Source organism: Pteropus vampyrus, unplaced genomic scaffold, assembly GCF_000151845.1.
Source record: "Pteropus vampyrus isolate Shadow unplaced genomic scaffold, Pvam_2.0 Scaffold85, whole genome shotgun sequence".
Lineage (NCBI taxonomy): Eukaryota > Metazoa > Chordata > Mammalia > Chiroptera > Pteropodidae > Pteropus > Pteropus vampyrus.
The window spans coordinates 7211352-7235936 of NW_011888866.1; the positions used below are offsets into that span (position 1 = coordinate 7211352).

At 34.7% G+C, this 24585-nt stretch overlaps 1 protein-coding gene and 1 pseudogene across 1 annotated transcript in view; both read left to right on the plus strand.

Annotated features, from left to right (window-relative positions):
• ZNF280D (zinc finger protein 280D) overlaps positions 1–24585 on the plus strand; it is a 181943-nt gene that overhangs the window by 44004 nt on the left and 113354 nt on the right. The window lies entirely within an intron of this gene.
• Positions 3192–3308, plus strand: LOC111742065 (annotated as a pseudogene).

The window sequence follows — 24585 nt, forward strand, 5'->3', positions numbered from 1 at the left end:
ATTAAATAGACTTGGGATCCTAAATGTGAGCTCCAGTTCTCCTGTACACTGACATTTAACCCTGGTGTGATCACACCCTGCTCTCCCGGTTCTTTTGACCCTCCGTCCAACCTGTGTGTTTTCTTAGAGGCAGAAGGGTGTGGTAATAAAATGAATACTGGACTTGGAATCAGCAGTTTCAACTCTCAGTTCTATTCTTTCTTAATCATGGAAACCCTGGAAATTCACTTAAGCTCTTTGAACTTTAGTTTTCTTACCTGTTCTGCATATGTAGTGGATGTATAAGGGCTGCAGCTGGGGCCGCCACTCAGCTGTGCTCCCTGCTACATAGTTCATTCAGGCACTGGTACCCACTCCTCCTCTGAAACTGCTTTTGCTGAGATCTCTTGTTGAGTTCACTACTTCCGTCTTTCCGAATCCATTGGCAGTCTTCATATTCAGTGTTCATATTATTCCACTTCTCAGCAGCACTTGACACAGCTGATTACTTTACCTTTCCTAAAATACTTTCTTCATTTGCCTTCTGGAAAGCCACAGCTCCTAGTTTTCCTTCTATTTTCACTGACAGACTAGAAGTCTTTGCTAATTCACTTCAGGTTGAAATGCCTAAGACTCAGTTCTCAGCCTCTTCTCTAGCTACACTCCCTCCTTTGGTTATCCCTTCCAGCCCTTGAGTATTAAATGACATCTATATGGTGATATTTCCTAATTTTATATCTCCAGTCAAAACCTTTCCCTGAGCTCCAGAACTGAAGATTCATCTAGGTACTAGACGACTACTTGAAACCCCCTTAATGTCTAACAGGTATACTGAACTTAAAATGTGCAAAACACAACTCTTGATTTTATTTTTCTGTGAGTATAATTATCTGTAGTGGGCAAGATTAAAACAATGGAAACCAGATAGAAAGCTATTCCAATAATCCAGGTGAGATACGGGTGAACGATAATGCTGGCTTGAATAAATGTTATCGGGACTTTGCAGATATAATTATGCTACAGACCTTGAGATGGGATTGATCCTGGATTATCAAGGTGGGCCCAATCTAATCATGAGTCCTTAAAATTGGAGAACCTTTCCCAGCTGTGGTCAGAGAAGTAATGATGGAAGTATGGTCACAGAGATGTGATATTCCTAGCTTTGAAAATGGGAGAGGGGGCCATGAGCCAAAGAATGCAGGTACCCTCTGGAAACTGGAAAAGACAAGGAAACAGATTTGTCCTTAGGATTTCCAGAAAGGAACATAGCCCTGCTAATACCTATGTTAGCTCACTGAGACCCGTGTGAGACTTCTGACCTACAGAACTATAAGATAATAAATTTGTGTGTTTTAAGCTACTAAGTTGAGATAATTTGTTATAGCAGCAACAGGAAACTAATATAGCATGTGTATACTGATGCTTGTATTAAAAGCAGGTATGGACATTAAATAAATGATTATTTCTTAATATGGATATACATAGTTGTCTCATTCCCCTCAATTTGCCCCCTTAGTATGGGAGTGGGAGGGGGTGCTCCTCTCTTCCAGGATCTTCATTTAAAAAAATTTTAAGTTTATTTGAGCAAAAATCAGTTAGAATCAAACAGTGCCAAACCGGAAGCAGTTAGGACAACTCCACTGTCAGGACTTCAGGGTGAGATTTTTATAAAGAAAAGGTAGAAACAAAGTAAGGAAATTATTGATTGGTTATAGTGTAAAACCTGTTAGGCTGTTTTGACTCATAATCTTGAGGCATTTACAGGCTTAGATTTGGGTTTGCTTACGTAGGCCACCATGGCATTGGAGCTACCTCAGTCTGTTGGCCTCCATGTGTAATTAATTTAACAACTCCCTACCCCTTTGGTCATCCTCTCACACATGATAGATTGACCAAAATTTGATATTAGTGGCACTCATATTCACATTCAGAGTTAAGCTGATCCAGACTCATTGTGAAATTCATAGGTTGTAATGTCAGATCTGGAAGGATTGTTTTTACTTTTCATCTCGTAGTTCATCTTGTTTCTGTTTCTCCAAGTGCAGTGGGATCTGATAGCTATGAACATGCATATAAGACCTTGGAGGAACACCAGGGAGACTACAATGATAACTATTAAGAGGATGATACCAGGAGACTGCAATATACTTCTTAGCCAGAGCCCCCATGAGCCTGACCAGTTGGTATCAAAGAAACCAAAGAATGTACCTGAAGGGGCACTAGTCTGTTTTAGCCAAGCACCTTGTTTGTTAATTTCTTGTATTTCCTATAATACCAGAGGTGTTGATCCAGGTACAGCTGCGGGTATTTGTTATGGCACAGACTCCTTCTTGTTCAGCCATTTAATACTCTAAAGCAATTCTATTATCTAAAAACTGCTTTAGCAAGAAAATCTAGGGACTTTTGTCATGCAGCTATGGCCTCAGCAGTAGGTTTGGCCATAGTTGCCAGAGTTAAAGAGCGTTGTCCTCCCATGCATTAACAGAAAGAAAAAGCAAGTCGTGAAAAGACAAAATAGAGTAAAAGTTTCATACTAAAGATCAAGATGCCATCATCTTGTTTTGAGGAAAGACATTTATGAAGTTATTTAAGTTGTGACCTGAATTAGCATCTTTTTTCATGGAACATTATTTTTACTTGAAAGAACAACTGATAAACAGACAACTATGATTAGCCAGAATTGCAGTTTTGGTGGGCATTTTTTTCCAAAATGAATGAAGTGAGCCTGTCATTTCAAGGTAAACAATTGAAAGTATTTGTTGCCAATAATAAAATTTGAGCTTTCAACCAAAAGTGGAGGTTAAGAAAACTTGTATCTACCACCATAAACTTGATAGCTTCCCAGTATTTAAAGATTTTTCTGATGAGATTTGTGTGATGATAACTGATGTGATTTTTTTATGCTCATAATGAAATATGTCAACATTTGGAAAATCTACATAACTCAATGAACTAATATTCTCCAAATGATCAGTGCATGATTTTTAAAGTCATGTGTGGGTTAAAGATCCATTCAGAGTTCAGGATAGTAAATAGATTCTAATATTAAATAGTATGAATGTTCATTTATATGGTTTCAGATTCCATATAACTAACATTTAAGAAACTATTAATTGTCGAGTTTTGGCATAGTATCAAAGAAGAATATCCACAATTATCTGAAAAGTCTATTAGAAACACTTCATTTTCCAGCTTTAAAAAAAGCATGTATGGTCTACGGCCGTGCTATCCTGAACGTGCCCGATCTCATCTGATCTCAGAAGCTAAACAGGATTGGGCCTGGTGTACTTAGATGGGAGACCACTTAAGAGTACCAGGTGCTGTAGGCATTAAAAAAAAAAAACGCAGCACATATGGACATTAAATGAAGTTAAGAATTGCGATTATTTCTGAATATGGATATTCTAATTTCTGAACTGAGATCACATTTATGTTTCAGATGACACAGGTCTTTCTAGTACCTTAGAGTGGTCAGAAAGGTGATAAGGCCTTCTCAGTTGTTCATCCAGGGATGAGAGGAACAGTCCCATTCTATCTCACTCCTGCTGAGTAAATTTTTAAGGCAATAATAGACAATAAAAAATTACATTTTTTTCACAAAAAAAATGCATACATTGACATGGAGGGACAAAAGGCATTAAATCAAGGTAGACTCAAAGAGCAGATGACTGACTAAATTGTAGAACATGAGCACAGTTTAATCACAAAAACCTAGATGACTGCAGCCAAATGGAATAGAGGATATTTAATAGTGTTACACAAGGTACAACATAGATTCCATTAACTCTTTATAGTGTTTAATGATTTATCAAATTAAATTTGACCTGGAAGTTACTCTTTTAGCCAGAAGCTAAGATGAGAGTGCAAAGAGTCAACAGAGAAGCAGACACGGATTATATAAAGCAGAAGCTTAACACACAGAGGCAAAAAAAAAACCATTCTACTTACAAAGTTGCAAGTAGCATTTTAAAGTAAGGATATTAGAGACTATTGAGAGGATGTTATTGTGAAAATCCCCAATGGGGCCTGAAATCCTGTTGCAGCAGCTATGGAAAGGGGGATTCTAATATTACAACCATTGATTTTTAAGCACAGTAGGCCAAAGTTCACTGAGCAATATCTGCATGTTTGCATGGAGGGAATAATATATGCAAATTCCACAGTCCCCTCATTTTGAAAGCTGGTTTGCTTGATTTTGCCTACCTAATCTGCTTACAGAAAAATCTTTCCTTTTGTTTTAATATCAAATAGGCTTTAGCATGGATAGGTCTAATGGGACTTTGTCATCGGTGGAAGCTTAACAGGGCATCAGGAGATTGTAAGTAAATTTCATTAGATGGCTACAGTCTAATTCATTAAAGATTATATGTTTTTTAAATATAGGGAGTCAGGATAGTCCTCCAGCTTGCTAGAGCAATAACCCAGAAATATTAACTACAGGTTTTTGATACCCCCTCTATAGTCCACGTCTAGACATGAGCAAGCTACATAAACTCAGAGCCCAGGACTGCTTGGACAACTGAAGTTTTCAACTTTCAAGCAAACAGTTGAAAAAAGTATAGCCAAAAAGTATGAGAAAAGTATGTTTTGGTAGAAAACAGAGGGCATATTAATCATTTTTGACCAGTTTCTGTTTTTTATAGTCCCAAATTTTTGTTTCATTGTTATAGAAGAATTAAAATATGGCTTATCCAAGAGACAAAAAGTATTCCTAATTTGGCAGAGCCTAAAACATGTAGAAAGAAACCTCTTTAAGCTCAATGCACTTAACAAATAGATATAGTTAGAGCTTACTGAAAACTTCTGTTTAAAATAGGAATTTTTGAGTGTTTGCATGTGGATAAGCATAGAATTATTTGAAATATTAAAAGCCTTGATTTAAGGAAGCACTATGCTCACTTAGGATATCATGGGGATGTAAATGAGGTAAGAGTCAGAAGAAGGTAGAAAATAACTCAAAAGTGAGTTGGTAAAAGAAAAGTCAGTGCCAGACCCTTCCCTCAGCCACTCATGGCTAAGAGGATTCACAAATTCTCCAGAAAAGATATTAGACATAAACAACAGAATCACAGATTGCTTTCTTACATGTTTATGTATGTATGTATATATGTATAAATAGGTGATGAATTCATGCTTCAAAATTCCAAAAGTATAAGAGTATACAATAATAAGTTCTCTTTAACTCTTATCTAGCCACCTAGTTCCACTCTTCAGAGGCAACCAATATTACCTATATCTTATACATTCTTCAATGTATATATGAGCAAATGTATATGCAGTTGTTACACAAATGATAGCATTCTGTATACTGTGAAGCTTATTTTTTTCATTAAATTATATCCTGGATATAATTAAAGTAATTCCATATCAATAATGAATATACCTATCTTTCTTCAGCAGCATAGTATTCCATTAAATGGATGCATCATAATTTATGTGAACAGCTCCACGCTGATGAACATTTAGGTTGTTTCCAGTCTTTTGCTATTACAAATAATGCTATGATGACTTGTACATAGGTCATTTTGTACATATTTAATCTATAGGATAAATCATAGAGGTAGAATTATTGATTCTTAGAATATGTATACTTGTAATTTTGCTAAATATTACTAAATTATCCTACATAGAGGTTTTACTAATTTACATTCCTATTGGTAATATATGAAAATGCCTCTTTAATACACTCTAATGTAGAGTGTTACCAAGCTTTATGATCTTTTCCAATTTGATAGGTTAAACATATTTCAGTTTAATTTTAATTTGCCTTTCTCCTTATGAATGAGATCGAACACCTTTTCATATATATTTTAGAGCCATTTATATTTCCTTTTATGTAAACCGTTTAATAAAAGCATTTAATATGTAACAAAGACACACAACAAAATTTACAAAACAATAAAATATCATCAAAAAATAAACTGTTTATATTCTTTGCTCATTTATCTTCAGAGTTATTAATTTATCCGTAGTTTTTTGTTGTTTATTTTTCCTTTTCATTCAGTTCTCTTTACTTTAGGCCAAAATGAATCTGGAGTTGCTGCCATAATGAGAGAATATATCTAGTTGGTAGATATTCTGTTTGGACAAATGAACCTCTGGCTTGTATCCAGGAGAGTGGTTGAAATTCCTTTTGAATGTTCAGATGGTTCAGTGAGGTTACTTTTTTGCAGTACTGCTACTGAAGAGAGATATATTTACATGTGGAAAGAGGCTTGCGCTCTCTTCGTGTTGCTAGTTCAGCCACTAAACTTCATCCTGTATCTTAAAAATATGCTTAATAAATGACTGAGCCCTGTTGAAAATAAAGATGAGGATGAACTTTGAAAATATATGTAGTATATACTGAAAATGGGGAAAATGAGATACCATTCCCTTTCACATAAACCGAAAAATCCTCGGTAGTAGGACTTTCACACCCTTATAAATACAGTTGTTTCCTTTCCACTCCATTCCCTTATTTTCTATATTGCAATTTATTCATTTCTGTAAATGCCACCTACAAAGGTATTCTTCCTGCCTGGCAGAAGTGAAAAGTAGCAGTTTATGATTAGTGTGTTGGGCCAGCCTCTGCTCCCAACAACAGCCTGGTTACATCAGTGTGTGAGTAGCTCAGGCTAGGCGAGTTGCCAGTTGGGCCTTTCAGAACAGCGATAGCTCTTGTTGATATACATATTCAAAGTTTTATTTGTTTATTGACAATTCTTACCATAGTTGTTTTTCTATTTTACATTTTCTCTGATAACATGTTGACATATATTAGTCTTGACCTTTCTTCTGATCTCCAGAAAAATATATCCTTATAACCACTCATATTATTTAATCTCATGTTTGTAGAAAGATTTTAAATGACCACTTCAATATCTTTAAGAATTGCAGGACTATTCACGTTTTTAATTTTTTCTTTAGTCACATCTCATAATGTATATATATATTATTTCGGGAAACTTTTCCATATTGTCTTAGTTTTCAAAATTGTTAGCATATGATTGCTGTGTTTATAGTTTAAAAAATAAGATTCTTTATAGGAAAAAAAATTGGCACTTTGTGATAATTGCAAATATTTTCCCAGTATTTCTAGAGTTCACGAATATTAAAAATTATTTGTTGCCTTTATATTTGGATGATGTGAATTTCTTAGGTCACACTTGAGAATTTTAAAGGCATTTCTCCAGTATTCTAGATTTGCACATTGTCATAGAGAAGTCTGATGTCAGCCTATTTTGTTTTAATCCTTCATAGCTGACTCATTGTTTTTGCCTGATTATCCAAAGAAATTTTCTTAATCTCTTCAAAGTTCAACAGTTGTATTAGGATATGTCTATGTTGACCATGATGTGTCTAGTTTCCCTGAGAACTGAAATGCTCTTCCTGGGATCTATAGTGATGTCTCTTCTTTCATTTATGATATCAGTAATTTTTTGTTCTCTCTCTCTTATTTTTCGTTAGCCCAGCTAGGGGCTTATCAATTTTATTGATTTTCTCAAAGAACCAGCTTTTAGCTTCATTGATTTTTCTCTCCTTTCCTTTTTAACTCTTTAAATACACTGCATATATGTATATATGGGCTCTTGTTTCATAGATAAATTGCTTTATTAACTGTTTAAATCCATGGCAAAACATTTGGTCAAAATTTTCATCTGTTCCATGGAAATACTGCTTTGATCAGTGTTTATCTGCATTTGTTTTCTTATTCTCTTTTTTCTTTTTTTTAATATCATATATAGATCCTGGATGGTTTATTTTTGATTTCTCTTGTTGGATAAGTGGGCTTTTCCTTGACCAGCTATTTGCAAAGAGCTCATATGTTGGAGATACTAAAACTGTGTCCAAAGCTACCAGCACTCTCCCTAGAGCCCTCAGTTAAGTGTAAGTCCACTTAACTGTTATCTCTACCCAGCCAACAGAGGTAGGCAGCTATAAGACTCACACCATTCAGATTCTTTTTTGAATCCTCTGCCTCACCAAAACTGTTTCTTACAATATTGTTTGTCATAGGTCCTTTTACTGTCCTGTCACCCCTGCTTCTAAGAACGAAACCAGTGTATGGATGCCTCTGTCACAACCCCACACTCCTGTTCCTTTTAGGACACACGAGTATTTTCAGTCTGCGTCTTAGGCATGCTCCTCATCTTGGCATAGTGCCAGCTTTTTTTCAGGGATTTGTATCCATAGGCATCCGCTCTGCTTCCTCTCACATCCTGTCTGATCTTCACTGCTTTTTTGCAGCTGTTCTATCTGTTTGTGGTTTAGGGTTTCATATGTATTCTAGTTTGCATCTCTGTTTCTCATTCTTCTTTTGCGTGATTTCCTAGAGCAGGAGGAGGAAATGCCAATTTTACTTTACTATTTTCAAACTGGAAATCTGTATCTAATTCTTCTTCCATACTTTAGGATAAGTTATTCTCAAATAAATGTTTTATTTTTTTATAAACCTCCAAGTTAGATAACTCTTTCAGGTAACATTATAGATATCTGAACCAAGGGGACCCAGCTGACAATTGCAATCAAGAGCATTATGATGAGATGACAGAACATGAAGCAGCACCACTCACAGAAGGAGGCCTGAACTGGTCCATTCTTAGTTGTGTATGGTGCGTACAACATCTTCATGTCCTCTGATTCTATAATCAGAAGCATCAGTGTCTTTCTAGCACCCAGTCTTTCCTACAAGTTTCAGATTTGGAGGAAAACAGCTGTTACTGGCCAATACTAGGATTGTGATCTAAGAATTCCCCTCCCTTCAGCAAATATACTCATTACGCAGTTATGCTAGTCAGTTTTTTAGGTCTGTAGGTCTATAGCATGGCCTGCTTTACTATGGAAAAAATAGTGTAGATTTAGGAAGGTCTTGAATCTATGTGCATATGTAACATTTCATCAGTAACAATTTATTCCTTTATGTTAGTATGGCCTCTTTTAAAATGCCTATATTTCTTTGAAAATAAGTAAGTTGTCATTATCATCTTTGTGTAAATCACTTTAAAAAAATCTTTCCAGAGGAACACTGTAAAAGGAAACAGGAAATGAGAATTAGGACACACCGAAGGTAAACATTGAACACTAAGATAAACATTGCCCACTAACAATTTAATTTAGCTGGACTTACGAAAAAAGAATGTAAGTCAAGTTGTTACTCACATTTTATTAATAGTTAAAATTGTATACGGTAGTCCCCCTTATCTGAGATTTCAGTTTCCATGGGTTTTATTACCTGCAGTCAACTATGGTCTGAAAATATTAAATAGAAAATTCCAGAAATAAATGTAAGTTTTAAATTGGGCGCCATTCTCAGTACTATGATGAAATCCTGAACTGTCCTGCTTTGTCCTGCCCAGAATGTCAGTCATCACTTTGTCCACTGTCTCCAAGCTGTATATACTACCGCCCATTAGTACTTAGAAGCCATCTTGGTTATCAGAGCGATTGTGTTGGTATTGTAGTACTTGTGTTCAAGTAACCCTAATTTTACTTAATAATGGCCCCAAAACGCAAGAGTAGTTTAAATTTTCTCATAGGTATGTATAGGGAAAAAACAGAGTATATATAGGGCTCAGTACTATCCACAGTTTCAAGCGTTCACTGGGGTCTTGGAATGTATCCATCATGGATAAGGAGGGACTGCTATAAACATATCTGTAGGCAAACTAAACCAAAAGTTTAGTATGTAAGCACTTCCTGGTGAGAAGACAAAGTGTTTTTAAATGCCTATGAGTAAATTCCTGCTTTCCTTCCTTATTTTATGGATTTTTTAAATGTTGCATTCCACACTAATTCCAATTGTTTTTATTGTTTTTTATATACTTGTGTTCTGTGTAAGCCTAGCCTCTGTTCTTTTTATATTCTGTGAAGCAGTACTGGCTATACCAGCTAATTTAAGGATAATTAAAAAGAACACCACCTTGGGGATTTTGCAGTATGAACAGCACTTATGTTATATGAGAGGTGATACTAGGATTAGATTTAAGCTTTCCTGTGCCAGGCTGGTATGGATAGTTGTTGCTCAGAGTCAGAATTAACTTATTTATAAAAATAAGTTAATGGGGGAATGTGAACATTAAATAAATCTAAACCCAGCAAGGATTCTAATTTAAAAAATACATTTTGTAAATTAGAAACTATCTTCTGAAAGAAATGCTATATTGATTGATACTCTCATAAGGATATAATATAGTCATCCATACATTATATATAAATTTACCATCATTTCCAAAACCACAGAGAACACATTGTTACTCCTTCTCAAAAGTACTCTTAATCCCTTGGCTTATATAGCTGGAGTTATGCCATAAAGATAGTCATTCCAATTTCTTGTCCCATAAACAGAGGCACTTGGGCACAAATACTTGCAATAAGCAGGTATTTTGAAGGCATTTCATTGGTAGTTATGGTTTTGGAAATGATTAGTTAATAGGGATCATGCACATACCGAGTATTATTTCTTGAGAACTCATTTATCCAGTGATCATTCACTTAACTGAGAACTTCTCCAGGATTCAACAGTTTTTTTCTTCTTGCTTGTCTTTTAGTCACTTCACATTTTAGCACTAAGATTAAGAAAAAGAGAAATGATAATAGCCAAAAAGTGGAAACAACTAAAATGTCCATCATGATGGAATGGATAAATAAAATGTGGTATAGCCACATAATGGAATGTCATTTGGCAATAAAAAGAAATGGAGTGTTGATACATGCTACAACATGGATGAACTTTGAAAGCATTATGCTAGGGAAAGAAGCCAGTCACAAGTGACTACTTGTTGTATGCTTCCATTTATATGGAATGTCAGATTAGGCAAATCCATAGAAACAGAAGGTAGTTTAATGTTTACGTAAGGCTGAACAGTAGAGAGCAGGATGAAGTGAGTATGAATTATCTTTTGGGGGCAATGAAAATGTTCTAATTGTGGTGATGGCTGCACAACTCTGTGAATACACTAAAAATCAGTGAATTGTATACATTTGATGGGCAACTTTTATGGTGTTATATCTCAATTAAGCCATTAAAAAATGAAAAAGAAAAATGAGAAGATTTTCATGTCAGGGAAACTTTTGAGGTAATAGTCCTTGTAAGAAAAACGTGGTGGCATTTTGATTTAGAATATCAGTGGGATATTAATAATAAAATACGAACTATTATAAGTTCTCAAAATATTTTATTTGGCAAAATGGTTTTGCTACTTTGACGTTTGGTTTATTGTTTCCCATTGTATTAATCAGTGTTTTCCAGTGAAATAGAATGTATATATTTATTTATACTTCTATCTATCTACCTATTTATCATCTATCTATCTATCTTGGGATTCAGATCATTTTAAGGAATTATCTCATGCGATTGTGGGGCTGGCAAGTCTGAAATCTGCAGGGCAGGCCAGTAGGCTGGAGACCCAAGGAAGAGATGATGTTGCAGCTGGAATTTGGATGCAGTCTGGAGGCAAAATTCCCTTTTCCTTTTGGAACCTGTCTTTTTTTCTTACGGCCTTCAATTGACTGGGTAGGGCTCACCCACATTATTGTGGGTAACCTGCTTTACTCAGAGTCTGCTGATTTAAGTGTTAATCTCACTTTTAAAATACCTTCAGTGTGACATCTAGATTGGTGTTTGACCAAATATCTGGGTTCTATGGCCTAGCCAAGTTGACACATAAAATTAACCATTACGTACACTTATGTGAGCAAGTAACTAATTTTAATTTTTTCATTTTGATTTTCTATAAAAAGACAGAGCAGGCCAACTCTTGAGCAGAAATAATCCAGTAATCACACAAGCACCATATATATTTTGAATCTTAATTTCTTTGCAGAACAAAAATTAATGCATGCCTATTGCTATAAATTTTGAAAAAAAAACTCAGAAAATAGAATTAGTAAAACAAAACCGTCCTGTCCTCATCATTTTAAGTTTTATCCTCAAAAAGATATCCTGACTGGCTTTATAAATTAGAGAATTAAGGTGTTTATGTAAGGAATATTTTTAAATAAAAATTACCAGGTATTTTATGAAAGCTTATTTTATTATGATACAAGAAAATATGAGTTGCCTACAGTACACATTGCCACTTTTTTATACAATCCAGTAAGTGAAGAGAAAAAAAATAATGGTGTTCATGAGGTTCTTCTTATGAGATCATGGTTTTTACATTAATGTTGCCTTTCTTCCCAAAACTTTGGTACCCTACTCCATTACCCACAAATATTTTCTCCACAAATTTAAACGCGTTGGCAATGAATTTCTGCAATGAAAACATTTTATTTTAAATATGAATTAAACCACAGCCTACATTTGATCTGGGGACCACATGTGTAGAAGATCAACAGTTATTAACTGAGAGTATAGTTATAGTTAATCTGCTCTGCAGTGTTACTGGCATGGAAGAATCCAATGCATAAGCGATGAGGTCTAGAATTTGTTTTGAGATTGGGTAAATGATGGTGTAATTTTCTGAGTCAAGAAAACTGAGAACAGTTTAATGAGGTTCTAGAATGCAGGGTCATGTTCCATTTTGAACTTTAAACTCTTCCCTCATATCCCATATTCAGTCCTTTATCAACCCTGTCATTTCTATCTCGAAATATGCCCCGATTCCAACACTTCTCACTAATCCACCATCACCCACTGTATCAGTTCAAGCTCACCCGGGAAAACAGAAATTATTTAGAACAGAGAGGATTTAATGCAGAGAACTGGTTACACAAGTGGTGTAAGAAGTGAGAAGCCAAATAGTATGGTGAGGCAACCCAGAGATTAACAACTTTAGGAAGCTGCTGCCATGTCCAGGCTGGGAGGATAAAAAGAAAAAGGGTCACGATCACCCAGAGGAAGCTGGATCAAAGGTGATACTGTATGACAGGATCTGGAGCCATTCCATTCCTGCCAGAGATGCTGCCTGAGGCAGAGATTGAGGAGGGGTGGGATGGGGGATGGGTAGAAATGACTTGGCTTCCCCTTATTCCTGCCCCCACCCCCATCTCCAAACAGTGCCTATAGCCCGCCAGAAGCCAGCTGACAAAGAGCCTGGAAAAAGCAGAATGCAGGGATCAGCCAGCAAAGGAAGCGAAGGGAGAGAAATAGGTCTGAGAGCAAAAGGGCCCAGCTGGCACATACCTTAATTCAAGGCACTGTCATCTCTTGACTGGGCTATTACAGTAGTCTCCTGAATCTTCCTCCTGCTTCCACTCTAACATTTCCTGCTGTTAAGGATAAGAGTAGGCTACTCTAACAAATAAGTTCAACAATACTGTGGCTTATTGCTTAAAGGAAAACTTTTCGTTCTCTGTTGTAGGTTGATGGGAGCACTGCTGTTGTAGTGATTAGGAGACCAGGGTCACTTCTAAGTCATTGCTTCTCCATCTTCTTGGGTATTGTCATCATTTGCAGAGTCAGCCGCTATGGGTCCTTAATGTGTCTGGATTCTGGCTTTCAGGAGGGAAAAGAGTGGACAATTAGGACAAGGATTTTTTTTTTTTTTATCTAGTGATTCAGAAATTTCACACATCGTTTTACTCACAACCCATTGGAATTTATTGAGGTATCTCCCCACATGCAACTGCAAGGAAGGCTGAGAAATGCAGCCTTTAGTTGAGCAGCTAGTTGCACCTAAGAAGGAGAGATCGAATTTGGAGGGTACAAACTTACCTTCTATAATCTACTTCAATTAGCAGGCAGGATGTTCCATTTAAAACAAAAGTCAGGTCATGTTTCTCCTTTGCTCAAAACTCTTCAAAGGCTTCGCATTGCCCTTACACTTAAATCCAAATTCCTTTTCATAGAATACAAGTTCTCAAATTTTGACACCTGCCAATCTCTTTGACCTCATCCCTACCGCTAGTAGTGGGATCCTTGATGCATTTGCCAGTTTCTGAGGTATAAATGCTCCCATCATGGCTGACATTAAGCTGACAATAGAACATCACTGAACACAAAATTGGGCAGAGATATATAATTTTGTCTCTTGTTAGCTGGTATAAGCTGGCTTTGGCACACTATTGCCTACCGTTCTCTCAATTACTCAAATTTCTCCAGCCACATTAGTTTCTCTGTGGTTCTTCTAACACAGTGGTTCTCAAGGTGTGTTCCTAAGACCAGCATCATCAGCATTACTTGGGAACTTACTAGAAGTGCAAATTCTTGGGCCCTATCCGAGGCTTACTGAATTAGACACTGTGTGGAGCCAGCAATCTGTTTTAATAAATTCTCTAGTTGATTCCAAAGCATGCTTAGGTTGGACAACCACTGCTCTAATATACTAAGCTTTCTCCCAACTCAGGGTCTTTATTTCTGCATCCTGTACCTGTTATTGTCTTCCTCCAAATTTTAATGTTATCTAGGTCTCTGGTCAAATACCACTTCCTTGAAGAGAACTTCTCTCTTGCCCACCACACTCTATTCCTCTAGCTAGAATGTATGTTGACAGCAGGCAAGTTGTCCTGTTCACTTCTGCATCTCCAGCACCAAAAAGAATGTCCGGCATATGCTAGGTAAGAGGAAATATATGTCAGATGAATCAACATGGTATATAATTAATGTTAAGATTAGTTTTATATTCTGACTAGCACACTGAGAAATATAAAAAGAATACAAAAATGAGAAAGACAATTATAGTCAGATCTCTTAAGATATCTTAAGAGATCTGACTATAATTTTCTTTCAACCCTTTAACCCTAAAATTCAAAACACACACACACACACACACACACACACACACACACACACACACACACACACACAGTAGTTTAGGTGTAAGTTACCTTAAACTATTTTGAGGCTAAAAATCACCCAATATTTCTATTTATCAGTTGTTTCTGGTCCTTTCTTGGAGGAACAAAACAGCTTTATTGAGATTTAACTCACATACCACACAATTTAACCACTTAGAAAGTCTACACTTCAGTAGTGTTTAGTATATTCACAGATTTACGCATCCATCAACAATCAATTTTAGCATATTCTCATCCCCTTCAAAAGAAACTCTATATCCTTGAGCAGTCATCTCTCCATTTTTACTTAACCATCTCAGCTCTAGGCAACCACTCTACTTTCTGTTTCTATGAGCTTGCCTATTCTAGACATTTTATATAAATGGAATCATAAAATATGTGGTCTTTTGTGACTAGCTTCTTTTACTTAGCATAATATTTTGTAGGTTTATATATATTTTAGCATGTATTACTACTTCATTTCTTCTATTGCTAAATAATATTCCATTATATAGCTTATATATCCATTTATATATCATTTATAAATGGATTTTTATATATTCATTTTATATATTATATATATCCATTCTGTCAGTTGATGGACATAGGTTATTTCTGCTTTTTGGCTATAATGAATAATGTTGCTCTGAACATTCATGTATAAGTGAACATTTGTTTTGGTATTTGTGTGGACATATGTTTTCATTTTTCTTGCATATGTATTCAGTAGTGGAATCAATGGGCCATATAGCCATATGGTAACTCTATGTTTAAACTTCTGAAGAATGTCCAGGTTGTTTTCAAAAACTACACCATTTTGCATTCCTACCAGCAGTGTAATAAGGGGTCCAATATATCAACCAACATCTTGTTGACACTTGTTATTATCTGTTTTTTATGGGTTTTTGAGTTTTTATTAAAATTTTTTTTATTGTGCTAATATATTATATATTATATGTACATATATAATATATATGCATACAGTGTTATAATTTGATATTTGTATAACTACACGGTGATCACCACTGTAAGTCTAGCTGCCATCCATCACCATACAATTGATCCCTTCATTCATTTTGCCCTCCCCCCAACCTCCTTCCCCTCTGGTAACTGCCGATCTGTTCTCTGTATCTGTGAGGTTTTCTTGTTTTGTTTGTTCATTTGTTTTTTAGATTCCACATATAAGTTATATAAGTTATAATATCTATTCTGACTTATTTTATTTAGCATAATACTCTCAAGTTCCATCCATGTTGTTGCAAATAGCAAAATAGCCTTCCTTTTAATGGCTGGGTAGTATTCCATTACACACACACACACACACACACACACACACACACACACACACAAGAAAAAACACTTGTTATTTCTTGTCTTTTTGACAGTAGCATGTTAACAGGCATGAGCTGGTATCTCATTGAGATTTTGATTTGTGTTTCCCTGATGATTAATGATGTTGAACATCTTTTCATATGCCTGTTGACCATTTGTATATCTTCTTTGAAAAAATATCTATTCAGATCCCTTGCCCATTTTTTGGGCTTATCAGTTTATATACATAGAATTTATCCTTAGGAGGTGGATATTTTTTTATCACTTTTTCGAAGATGAGAAAATTGAGGCTTGGACAAGCTAAATAATCTTCCTAGAGCCACATAGATGATAAAACAGAGCCAGGATTCAAACAAAGGTCTGTATTGTTCCTAAGTCCATGTCACTTCTGTTATCCGTGAATTCCAGTGGATTTGAAGTTAAGAGATCTGGTTTTAAGTTGGATTGAGTTGTATGAGTTCTTTATATATTTTGGATATTAACTCCTTATCAGATATATGGTTTGCAAATATCTTTTCCCATTCAGGATGCTCCCTTTTCATTTTGTTGATGATTTCCTTTGCTGTCCAGAAGCTTTTTAGCTTGATGTAGTCACATTTGTTTATTTTTGCTTTTGTTTTCCTTGACTTTGGAGTCATATCCACAAAGACATGGATGGCTAAGACAGATGTCAAGGAGTTTATCGCCTATGTTTTCTTCTAGAAGTTTTATGATTTCAGATCTTACGTGCAAGTCTTTAATCCATTTTGAATTAATTTTTGTGTATGGTGTAAGATAGTGATTGAGCTTCATTCTTTTGCACATGGCAGTCCAGTTTTCCAGTGCCATTTATTGAAGAGACTGTCCTTTCCCCGTTGTAAGTTCTTAGCTCCTTTGTTATAAATTAATTGCCCACATATGAATGAGTTTATTTCTGAGATCTCTATTCTGTACCATTGATCTGTATGTCTGTTTTTATGCCTATACCATACTGTTTTGATCACTACAGCTTCGTTCTTCTTTCTCAAGATTGTTTTGGCTATTCAGGGTCTTGTGTGGTTCCATACAAATTTTAGAATTATTTGTTCTAGTCCTGTGGAAAATGCTGTTGGAATTTTAATAGGTATTGCAATTATTATCTGTATTTTTTATTATAGCTATCCTAGTAGTTATGAAGTGGTATTTCATTGTGATTTAGATTTGTGTTTCCCTTATGACTAATGACTTTAAGCACCTTTTCATGTGCTTATTGTCCATTCTTATGTCTTCTTTGGAGATATGTCTATTCAAATCCTTTGTTAACTTTTAAGTCTGGACTCTTAATTCTATTACATTGATCTACATGTCTATCCTTCTGCCAGTTCTTCTGGTTCTTTAAATCAGTGTCCATTGGGTCATACATTAGGGTCTATTCGTTGCACAAACATATACTTTATTCTACAGCAATTTCATGTACATGTTTTTCATTCTACAGCTAATAAAATGTCGTCTGTTTCACCATCTTAAGGGAAAGGAGGACTGCAGATTATAAAAAGTCATGTCGACTACTTCAAGAAGAGTGGAAACTCTTCTGAATACCAAAAGAAAGAATTAGATGGTCCCATCCAGAAGAACACTAATATTAAAATTGTGATTGCCCCATCTGGATCTCAAATGTGGTAGCTATCTTTTTCTCAGGGTTGGTTGGGAGAGGGAGGAGAGGGACAGAGAGAGAGAGGAAGTTATAGGCAGAGTGCAGTTGAAATATTTGGAGACATTTATATTCTTGGCATTGTTAGTGAAAGGTTTTAATATCTTCCCCCCCTTTTTAATTCCTCACCCCCACTTCCACTCCTGACCTATGGATGTTGCCGTTTCCCCTTAAGAACTGGATCTCTGAAGGCAGGGCATCTCCTCCCACACGCTTGCAACGTGTACCTGGGGCCTGGTGCACTCGGGGCCTGGTGTACCCAGTGCACTCGGGGGGCTTGGCACACCTGGGGTATGGTCTGTAGCTCCACCTGCGGTGCGAACCCAGGACCTTCTGCATGTATAGCAGACATACTAACCACTACACTATGGAGCCACCCCCAAAGTTTTAATATCTTGATGAAAATTTGACTTACTAGTTCTCCTGCATTTCCGACAAAATAAACTATTCTTCCTGGGAAATTATGATGCCATATTTTGCCAACATTCCCCCACTCACTCAAACCCCACTATTCTCATGTCTGAGGTCCTAGAGATCCTCCCATATACACATTTTATATTGATGAAAATAATTGATTTTTCCTTAGTCCAAAACGATAATGATTTAATCCTACCCACTGTGAAAATGGAAATAGGCAAGGAGTCTCATGAGATGTAGCCTTGGACACCATCCTAAAGTAATTCTCTCTCAATAAAATCGAATATTTAAGACATACCATGGTCAATATTTTTTCTAGACAGAGAGAACTTCAGCTGTTAGTACTCTAGAATCCAAATGGGGCTTCCTTCATTTGGGGGAACATTATTTTTCAAGAGTTTTCATTCAATAATATACAGAAGACATTTTTTCAAGTACATTTTCACTTTTCAAAACCATGTGTTATTTACAGAAAATAGAATTCATGTGTTTTTGATTCGTTTACACTTAACTCATTAAAAAATTCCTGTTAAACCACTTGGTATTCAAGGACTTTTCAGCTTTCCAAATAAGTTTCCAAAAGCCTTCTTAAAGATATGAAATGGTGTTAAATAAATATGTACATGAGTTTCCAAACCATGTTCATAATTTTTCTTTAGAATTTTGTGCCTTTAATTAGTAAAATGTGCTTTTCTACTATCCAGAAAGAGATTAAGGTGTGAAAATCTATAATTTATCAATGTAAGAAAACCTAAATTTACAATTAAAAAGTTTTAAATATCATTAGATAATCAAATTATTTAATGATTCATATATATTATTAAAAATGTCAAAAACATCAGAAATTAAGGAGGAAGAAAGTGAACAATTATTGAGAACATTTTATGTGCTATGAACTGGGCTTATCAGTTTATATACATCGAATTTATCCTTAGGAGGTGGATATTTTTAATCACTTTTTTGAAGATGAGAAAATCGAGGCTTGAATAAGCTAAATAATCTTCCCAGAGGCACACAGATGATAAGACAGAGCCAGGATTCAAACAAAGGTCTGTGTGGTTCCTAAATCCATGTCACTTATGCTATCCGTGAATTCCAGTGGATCTGAAGTTAAGAGATCTGATATCATTCAGAAATAAATACAATATATGAGTATTAAATACAAATAGATAAATATAACAGCAAATTAGAAGGTATTTTAGGAGAAATTATGCAGATTGCAGCATAGATGGGAAATACAGAAGAAAAATTAGGAAACAGAGGAGACCAGGAGACTTAATATTCATTTAATCAGAGTTTCAAAAGGAGAGGAAGAAGAGAGTGGAACAGAGGCAACACTTGAATGACCAAGGATGTTCCAGAACTGATGAAAAACCTCAACTTAAAATAACTTGGCCATTTCACTAAAGCTCTCAAAAACTTGCAACATGACCATTCCATTTTTTAAATACTACTTCCTTTGTGCTATGAAAATTAGATGTTTCACTTATGTGTTATTTATCAGATTATGTCATTTAAAATGCTATTTTTATACTTGATAAAGTGCAACTCTAGCTACCTTGGACTAATATTATATTCAAAAAGCAAGTATGTTTAAGGTGGGCTGTTCTATAAGAAATTAATAGTACTTACATCTGGATGATCTATGGATATTTTTGTATAAAAAAAATTTAACAGCAAAGAGTACTGGTGATATTTAACATTTTCCAGACCAAAGTTATGGCTGCCATACTTTATGGTGTGGAACTCTAGAACGTCAGTTACCCATTTGTTTGTGGTTTAGAGCAGACACAAATTACTTTCTGAAGACAATCTCATCCTTATTCCTAGTATTTTATATCCTTGGCACAACTCCAAGTACCAGGTGGATTGACTTTCTATACAGGCAGCTTTTTGCATGTTTTAACATTCACTAGAAAATGCCAATGCTACCCCCTAGCTCTGCTAATTATTAAAACATAAGGCTCTGTACTTAATTAGTGACTATATTCTAGGTATTTCTCAGGAGGTTAATCTCAAATTCAGAGCTGTTCACAATTTTTTTAAAGCTCAGCTGAAAGAAACACTAAGGAGGGATTTTTAAGTGTTCAAAACACTTAAGGGATTTGTAATTCATCCATTTCTCTGGATACGCTGAAATCTGTCTACTCTTGGATTAAGGCATACCATACATAGAATCTTGCCTATGATTTGACTCAAACATAGATTTGCTTTCCTAAGAAAATGATTTGCTTTCTGCATTAGGACATGAAACTTTCCTAATCTTTTGCTTTTGACTTATTTTCTTATTTTTAACTTATTTGATTTTGCCATATTGTTTGTATCGTTATATACTTTCTTTTTTGAAACAAAGCATCACATAGATACATTTAAAAACACTATCTAAATTTTCATGCACCTAACATCAGAGCACCTAAATATATAAAGCAAGTACTAACAGAAGGAGAAATAAATAGCAATACAATAGTAGTTAAAGTCTTTAATATCCCACTATCAACAATGGACAAATCAGACAGAGAATCAATAAGGAAACGATATATCTGAACAACACTATAGACAAACTGTATATAACAGAAATACACAAAATATTTCATCCAACAGCAGCAGAATACACATCCTTCTCAAGTGCACACAGATCATTCTCCAGGATATATATCATATGTTAGGTCAAAAAACAAGACAACAAATTTAAGAAAATTGAAATCATACCACGTATCTTTTCTGACTACAATGGTATACATGAGAAATCAATAACAGGAGGAAAACTGAAAAAAATCACAAACACATGGAATTAAACACTGCACTCCTGAACAAATAATGAATCAAAGAAGTCAAAAAGGAAATAAAAAAAATATCTTGAGACAACTGAAAATGGGAACACAATGTATCAAAAGTATGAGATGAAACAAAAGCAGTTCCAAGAGGGAAGAAGTTTATAGTGATAAAAGAATACATCAAGAAAAAACCTCAAATACTCTAATTTTACAGCTCAAAGAAGTAGAAAAAGAACAAACTGAGCCCGAAGTTAGCAGAAGGAAGGACATAATAAAGATTAGAACAAAAATAAATGAAATAGAGAACAGGAAAACAATAGAAAGAATAGCAAAACTGAGTTGATTCTTTGAAAATATTAACAACATGACAAACCTTTATTTTAGATAGACTAACAAAGGAAAAAAGAGAGAAGACCCAAAGTTATAAATGAAAAGAGACATTTCAATGGATACCACAATGCAAAGGATCTTAAGAGACTGCTATGAACAATTATATGCCAACAAATTAGACAACGTAGAAGTAGTGGTTAAATTCTTAGAAACATACAACCTACCAAGACTGAATCATGGAGAAATAAGAAATTCGAACAGACCAATATAGAGAAAGGATATTGAATTGGTAATTAAATATCTCCCAACAAAGAAAAAGCCAGGACCAGATGGTTTTACTGGTGAAATTTACCAAACATTTATAGAAAAAGTAATTCTGGTCCTTAAACTCTTTCAAAAAAGTGAAGTGGTGGAAACACTCTCAGACTCATTTCGTGAGGCTAGTATTTCCTGGACCAAAGCCAGATAAGGAAACTATAAGAAAAGAAAACTACAAGACAATATCCTTGATGAATACAGATGCAAAAATTCTCAACAAAATACTAGAAAACTGAATTCAACAGCATATTAAAAGGATCATACATCATGATCAAATGGGATTCATCCCTAAGTGGGAAGATGGTTCAAAATATACATATCAATAAATGTGATATACCACATTAATAGAATGAAGAAAAAAATTATATGATCAACTCAATAGATGCAGAAAGAGTATTTGATAAAATTCAACATCCATTTATGGTAAAAACTCTCAACAAATTGTGTATAGAAGGAACATAAATCAACATAATAAATGCCATATATGACACGCCCAGATCTCATGTGATACTCAATGACCAAAAATTGAAGCTTTTCTTCTAAAATAAAGAACAAGATAAAGGTGTCCACCTTCAACACTCCTATTCAACATAGTACTAGCCAGAGCAGTTAGGTAAGAAAAAAAAGTAAATAAAGGCATTCTAATTGGAAAGAAAGAAGTAAAATGATTTCTGTTTGCACATGACATGTTTTTATATATAGAAAATTTTAAAGACTCCATGAAAAAAACTGTTAGAGCTAATCAATGAATTTGGTAAAGTTGCAAGATACAAAATCAGTAGCATTTCTATACATTAACAATAAATTATCTGAAAAAAATAAAACAATTACATTTACAAAGGTATCAAAAACAATAAAATACCTAGGAATATATTTGACCAAGAGGTGAAACGTCTGTGTACTGAAAACTATAACACATTGATGAAAGAAATTTAAGATGACACAAATAAATGAAAAGATATCCTGTGTTCATGGATTTAAATAATTAATATTGTTAAAATGTTTATGTTATCCAAAGCTATCTTTAGATTCAATGCAATCCTATCTAGATTCCAATGACATTTTTCATAGAATTAGGAAAAAAACTCCTAAAATATATTCGGAACCACAAAGACCCTGATAGCAAAAGCAATCTGAGGAAGAATAAAGTTAGAGGCATCATGTGTCCTAATTTCCAACTATATTACCAAGTTATAGTAATCTAAACAGTATAATACTGGCATAAAAACAAAGATTTAGACCAATGGAACAGAATTAAGAGCCCAGAAACACACTCATGCATATACAGTCAACTAATATTTGACAAGGGAGTCAAGAATACTCAATGGAGTAAAGATAATTTCTTCAGAAATGGTGCTGGAAAAAGTGGATATTAACATTCAAGAATGAAACTAGACCCCTATATTATACCACTCACAAAAAATTAAAGTGGATTAAAAACTTAAATGTAAGACCTGAAACCATAAAACTCCTAAGAGAAAATAGGGAAAAAGCTCCTGGACATTGGTTTTGGCAATGACTTTTTTTTTTTTTTTTTTTAAGCCATGACACCTAAAGCAAAGCAACAAAAGCAAAAATAAAGAAGTGGGACTATATCACAATAAACTTCTGCATAGTGAAACAATCAACAACATGAAAAGGCCTTCTGCAGAATAGGAGAAAATATTTGCAAATCACATATCTGATAGGGGGTTAATATCCAAAATATATAAAGAACTCATACAACTCAAAAACAAAACAAAGAATCCAATTAGAAAATGAGGCAGAGGACCTGAATAGCCATTTTTCTAAAGAAGATATTCAAATGGCCAACAGATATATGAAAAGGTGTTTGACATCACTAACCATCAGGGAAATGTAAATCACCTCATAACTATTAGGATGGCTATTTTCAAAAAGACAAATGATAAGTGTTGGCAAGGATGTGGAGAAAGAGAACCGTGTACACTGTTGATGGGAATGTAAACTGGTGTAGCCGCTATGGAAAACAGTATGAAGGTTCTTAAAAAAAATAAAAATAGAACTGCTATATGATTCAGCAATTTTACTTCTTGGTATATAGCCAAAGAAATTATATTACTATCAGATATCTACATTCACTGTGTTCATTGTGGTATTATTTACAATAGCCAAGACATGGAAACAACCTAAGTTTCATTTTTGGATGAATGGATAAAGGAAATGTGATGTATGTGTGTATCACATATCTATGTATATATGTATATCTCACAAAATGGAATATTATTCAGCTATAAAAAGGAAATCCTGCCATTTGTGATAACATGGGTGAAACTTGAGGGCATTATGCTAAGTGAAATAAATCAAAGAAAGACAAAAACCGTTATAAAATAAATAAGGTATGGGAGTTGTAATGTACAGAATGGTGACTATAGTTAATAATACCGTATTGCGTATTTGAAAGTTGCAAATCTTAAAAGTTTGCATGACAAAAAAATTTTTTCTAACTGTATGGTGATGAATGTTAACTAGACCTATTGTGGTGATCATTTCACAGTATATACAAATTTAAAATCTTTATGTTGTACACCTGAAACTACTATAATGTTTTATATCAGTTATACCTCCATTTTAAAAAATAAAAAAATAAAAAAGATGCAGCAACTTAAAATAGCAAGCTTATTCTCTTGCTCATAGGTCTGTGGGAGACTATGCTCCAGGTTCTGAGCTTGAAAATGAAGATGCGGTTCAGGGCAGCTCCAGGTGTTCATTGTCTTTGAATCAGTGGCTGCTTGAAGTATGTGGTTTGCATCTTGTGTCTCACTCTGGGGCCAGGCTGAATAATCACCAGCCACCTGGGATATGCTCTTCTCATTATTGGAGTACAGGAGAGAAAGCTCAAACACACGAGTATATTTTAAGCCTCTATTTGAATTCCAAATGCTGACATCTCATTGGCCAAAATAAAAACTTATGATTAAGCCCAACACCAATAGAGCAGGAAAGTATACTTGAAGTATATAGAAGTATTTGCTGAACAATAATCCAAACACACATATGAAGTGCAATAGGAGAGAGCAAGGAGAATGTTATATAAATCAGACTTCTTAG